We start from the raw sequence: 5,614 nt of genomic DNA on the forward strand, positions 1-5,614 counted from the left end.
CCCACCTTAATCCGATTTGTTCACCATAAGTCTTTAATTCATTACTATTAAAAGATACCCCTTTTTCGCAACCTTTCTTTTGCATAGGTTTTGTCTCAACCGATGGTTTCCTTGGCCTTAAATTTGATTTTTTCCCACATGATTTGCAGCAAAACGCCACATATTTGTCACGATCCGGTCCACGTTTGGCCATTGTTTTGAACCACATAATTCGAGATGAAGCTTTACAATTCCCCAAACATTTCCAATAACAATCATTACAATTTGATACCTCCTCTGTTCTTTTGAAACTGATGGATGAAATCTTTGAATTGGTACCCCTATGCGAATTAGGTTGATCACCCGACTTGATGTTACCAGACCTCCTAGAAGTCTGACCGCTTATCTTGCTTGATTTCCTTCTATCATTCCTTAAACTCTTAACGTTACTTTGAAATGAATTACGCCCAACAGAGGGCCCACAATTTTTGTTTGTGTTAGTCGGCCCAATATCAACAATGTCACGCTTACCACCACAACTGGGCCCGAAACTCTCAAAAGGCCCCTTTCTTTTATACTCATCCACCATCATGTTCTTATTGGGTTGGTCAGTGTTACAATAACAATCAGTATTTGACCCTAGAGAATTAATAGAAGGAGACCCAGAATTAGCCGAAATCGAATGACCATTAATCCCGTTGTCTTCTCCAACATTTAGGGGGTAGAATCACTTCTTTCTCTATCATGTGGCTCTTCTCAATCATTAATATTAACCTTGGAACTCACATTCTGGCCGCCTAAGACCTCTTTTGTCACTGCCACAACCTCGTCACCATCAAAAAGTTCATTAATCCCAAAAAATTTACATTGTTCATCTTCCAGGTTACACTCTTCATCTTCTAGGTTAAACTTTTGACCTCCGGTTGTCTTTTCCGGCTTATCCTCACCGGAGTTGACTTCCACCTCCAACTCATCATCTAAACACAAAACCTCATTGAGTAAACTATATTCATCCTCAGATGACCCTAAATAGAAATCACTATTTAAAACATGATCAGAATCAATACTAGACTCAGATGAATATTCAAATTCATATCCATGCCCATCAAAATATGACGACGATTTGGATTGTAACACCCCGTTTCCAGTTATAAGGTATGTAATCATTAATTTGACCCCAAATAAATTTTGTGTTAATGTCTTAGAACCTTACCATTGGAAAGTAGACCTTATTATGTTTCTAATGATATTTGATTCATCAAAAAGTGAGTTACGGTTTGAAAGTTACGATAAAAAATACGTTAGCAGTTCTAGGGCTGATCGCGGTCGCGATTGGGTCTATTGCGGTCGCAATTCGGGGTCAGACTGGAGCTTTTTAAGTCATTTTAAAGGGTTTTTGAAGGGTATTTTAGTCCTTTCACTTTGGGGTCGGGTTTTTTGCCACAAAACTGACCAAAGGCTCACTAGGAGCTCATTCTTATCCATTTCCAATCTAGAGAGAGGGAAGAGAGTTTCTAGAGAAAGGAAGCTTAAGTGGGTGATGAAGATGGTGATTTTTGCCCAAATTGGTAGCAGGTCTTGGTTCTCCTTGATGTTTCTAGTTACTAGCCCGATTTTGGAGTTGATGTAACCCAAAGATTCGATTTAATTACTTTGAATTTTGATTTGGGGTTAGGGTTTGTGCTAGTTAGGGTTATAAACTCCATTTCTTGTGAAATTTGGGGATTTTGAGTATTTTTAGTGTACGTAAACCCGATTATTGTGGGTTTAGGGTTTGATGACAAATTTGGAAGTATTTATCATGGTTTGGGTGTTAAATCACTAGGTTGTAAGTGTGTTGGTGTTTTTGATATTCTTAAGAACATGTTTGCTAGTCAAAATGGGTGTTGACTTTGATTTAGTGTCACACTAAGTTTTGAGTCAAGTTTTGGTGAATCAAGTATGTAAATACTTGGTTTAGGTGTTAATTGGTGTTTTGGAAATGTAATCGCTAGTCGTTAGTGATTATGGGCGTTTTTGTAAATTGGGTCAAATTGGGTAAATTGAATTGAGTCAAAATTGATGATGATACTAGTTTTGGTCAAATGGATGTTTAAACACTTGTGTTAAGTGTTAAATGGCGTTTTTGGAAGTAATCACACATGAGAAGTGATTTTGAGTCAAAGCGATGTTTTAACAAGTCAAACGTGGTCAAACGCAATATGGGTCAATATTGCACGTGTTGTGGTTTCGGTGATAATGACAGTTTGAAATGATCACTACCTAAGTAGTAATCTAGTGTCGGGACCTAGGTGGGTCTAATTGGTGTCAAGTATAATTTGGGTTAAATTGTACTTTGTAGAGTGAGTTTAAATTACCACCCGAAGTGGTAATTGGTTTTTGTCCATTGGGTGTTAAATGGGCGGGATTTAGCGAACAAGGTGTGATCCCTCGGGTAAGGGATGATTGTGTCAGATTCTCTTTTAGAGAATATATATTTATGTGTATATTGTGCCTATGTGTGATATAGGTGGTTACTTGCTCAGATTTGAGGACGGAGATCATGTTATACATGATTTGTGCGGGCATTCCAAGGTGAGTAGAATAATTATACGTGTATGTATATAATGTATTTATTTGTGTGGCGTGAAATGTGGGTTAGTCTCTGTGTTAAGACACCACATTTTACTTGACGAGTGGGTTAGTTGCGGTGTTAAGACACCACTCCGGGGTTAGTGACATGTTGGTTAGTCGAGATGTTAAGACACCACATTCGGTGTTAAGACACCACCCGGGGGTTAGTGATACACGGTATTAAGTACACTAATTGATGTTATGAACTCCGATGGTCTTTCGCGAGCACCATTCCCTTGTACTATTGGTTAACCATGGTTGTGTGAGTTTGTATTGACATATTAAATTGTGAACTATATGCTATTGGCGATGCTAGCTTATTGTGAATTGCGGATATTTAGTTTATGCATTGGGATTGCATGGTTGTTGAATTGCTAGCTCGTATGCGGTATTTGTGTAAGTTTTTGCAAGTAAGTAGATTATATATGTATATGTATAATTATTGCATTCACTAAGCTTTATGCTTACTCTTCTCGTTGTTTATCTTTTTACGGGTATTGTGATTGTGAAGCTAGCTAGTTGTTAGACTAGATGTGTAGGAGCGTTTGGGCTCGATGGGGTAGCTTTTGGATATTTGGATAGATTGGGGATTTAGTAGTCCCCGGGATTATGCTCTTGGTATCGGGTTGGGTTATTGAATATTAACTTGTATTTTGTGTGATTGGGTCATTATTATAAATTCTTTTGTAATGCGTCATTTGTGTACCAAGGTTCATCATAAATTGTTAAACGTATCGTTATGATATTATGTTTTTGGTTAAAACAAAGTTGGAAATGTTATGTTTTATGAACGCTTTAATGGGACATCAACGTAAAAAAAAGAAAGAAAGATAGTGCTCCATTTTTGGTAAACGGATTCGGGTTGTTTCAAGTGGTATTAGAGCATAGTCTGAGGGAATTAGGTGACCTTGGAATAGGTGCCTAGTCTTAGACTTATTGACAGTTGTGCATTATTTGCGGGATTTGTAGGAATAAAGGTTGCTCTTGAAATAGTTAGTGCCTTAGAGTAGGTACACAAACTAGGACTTGTGTGTTGTCCAATGTGGGATTATGTGGGGCCTTGATTGTGTGAATTGGTGCCTTATATAGATAGTGCCTAATGTAAGTAGGCTGACTCGGATATCGGATCGAATAATAGTCACCTAGGTTGTAGGTTGACTTGTTGTTGCAGTGTACATGTATGTATATATTATTATAATATATATATAGTGTACGGTGTCATAGCGATGAGTCCAATGGTGGGGCTCGGGTACTTGGGGGTTTTGGATAGTCCAATCTAATGACGGGACTTCGCTTGTTTGAAGGTTCTAGTGGTATTGTGCTTTGTATTGTGTGAATGTTGCGTCAGTTCGGGTAAAATACTTGTGTGACCATGTGGAAATGGTAAGGTACGCAATTGCAATAGTGAGTGATCACCATTATTACGAAAGTGTATCATGACACCAAGCATGACATGACGAGTACCGAACGGAGGAAACGTGGCATGGTTGGGGTAGATTCGGGATGAATTAGGAATCTTTTATTTGTTCCTAGGATATAGTTATCTCGGGTGACGTGCTTGTTGTCACATCGGGTTCATTGTGAGTCGGGAAGTGTTATGGTGGTTTCGGTTAGCTAAGGTGAGTGAGCAAACTCACGAGTATGGTGCGTGCTTAGTCACCCTAAGTAGTAAGTGCACTATTGAGGTTGTCATTAGTTGCAGTTACCTATCGTAACTTGGATGACCGATTAATGTGTGCGTGTGTGCGTCGAGGACTTGAATTCCCTAATGGGGTGCAACAAGTCTAATGATTATAATATTGGGTTACACTCGATAGAGTGTGTGGTTAGAGAATCGTGTAAAGATTCTAGTTGTGAGTCACCTTGGAATTGGCGAATCGACGAGTCTTCGGGTCGTTGAACTCACGGGAGTGGGACCCATATGATAATGGTTGCGTTAGTGTGTTAGTGTGTTGCGAATCATATGGTAACATTCCTAATGGAATATCCCATATAGTTGTGGTTGTGCCGATATGTGGAAGGGTGTAAGACTTGGTGTTCCTGAGCATCTCCTTAGTGTTAGATGAAAGGTTTCGTTAGGCAATATCGTTTGGCCTTGTGGAATTGTGGGTAGCGTGTGATCGCTAGGAACGTTTGATAAGACAATAAACCATAAGGTTTGTCGGGTAGGGATGACTTCGGGTCATTATTGTGGAGAGATGGGTGACATCGGGTATATGGAACCTAAAGATCGAGTTTCTAAATCTTTTATTTGTTCCTAGGATATAGTTGTCTCTGGTGATGTACTTGTTGTCACATCGAGTTCATTGTGAGTCGGGAAGTGTTACGGTGGTTTCGGTTAACTAAGGTGAGTGAGCAAACTCACGAGTATGGTGCGTGCTTAGTCACCCTAAGTAGTGAGTGCACTATTGAGGTTGTCATTAGTTGTAGTTACCCATCGTAACTTGGATGACCGATTAATGTGTGCGTGCATGTGCGTCTAGGTCTTGAATTCCCTAATGGGATGCAACAAGTCTAATGATTATAGTATTGGGTTACACTCGGTAGAGTGTGTGGTTAGCGAATCATGTAAAGATTCTAGTTGTGAGTCACCTTGGAATTGGCGAATTGAGGAGTCTTCGGGTCATTGAACTCACGAGAGTGGGACCCGTATGACAATGGTTGCGTTAGTGTGTTAGTGTGTTAGTGTGTTGTGAATCATAGGGTAACATTCCTAATGGAATATCCCATATAGTTGTGGTTGTGCCAATATGTGGAAGGGTGTAAGACTTGGTGTTCCCGAGCATCTCCTTAGTGTTAGATAAAGGTTTCGTTAGGCGATATCATTTGGCCTTGTGGAATTGTGGGTAGCGTGTGATCGCTAGGAACTTTTGATAAGACAATAAACTGTAAGGTTTGTCGGGTAGGGATGACTTCTGGTCATTATTGTGGAGAGATGGGTGACATCGGGTATATGGAACCCAAAGATCGAGTTTCTAAATCTCGGTAGGTTGTGGTGGGAGTCTGAATGACACTACGTCAG

This window comes from Rutidosis leptorrhynchoides, chromosome 8 (assembly GCF_046630445.1).
Source record: "Rutidosis leptorrhynchoides isolate AG116_Rl617_1_P2 chromosome 8, CSIRO_AGI_Rlap_v1, whole genome shotgun sequence".
NCBI lineage: Eukaryota > Viridiplantae > Streptophyta > Magnoliopsida > Asterales > Asteraceae > Rutidosis > Rutidosis leptorrhynchoides.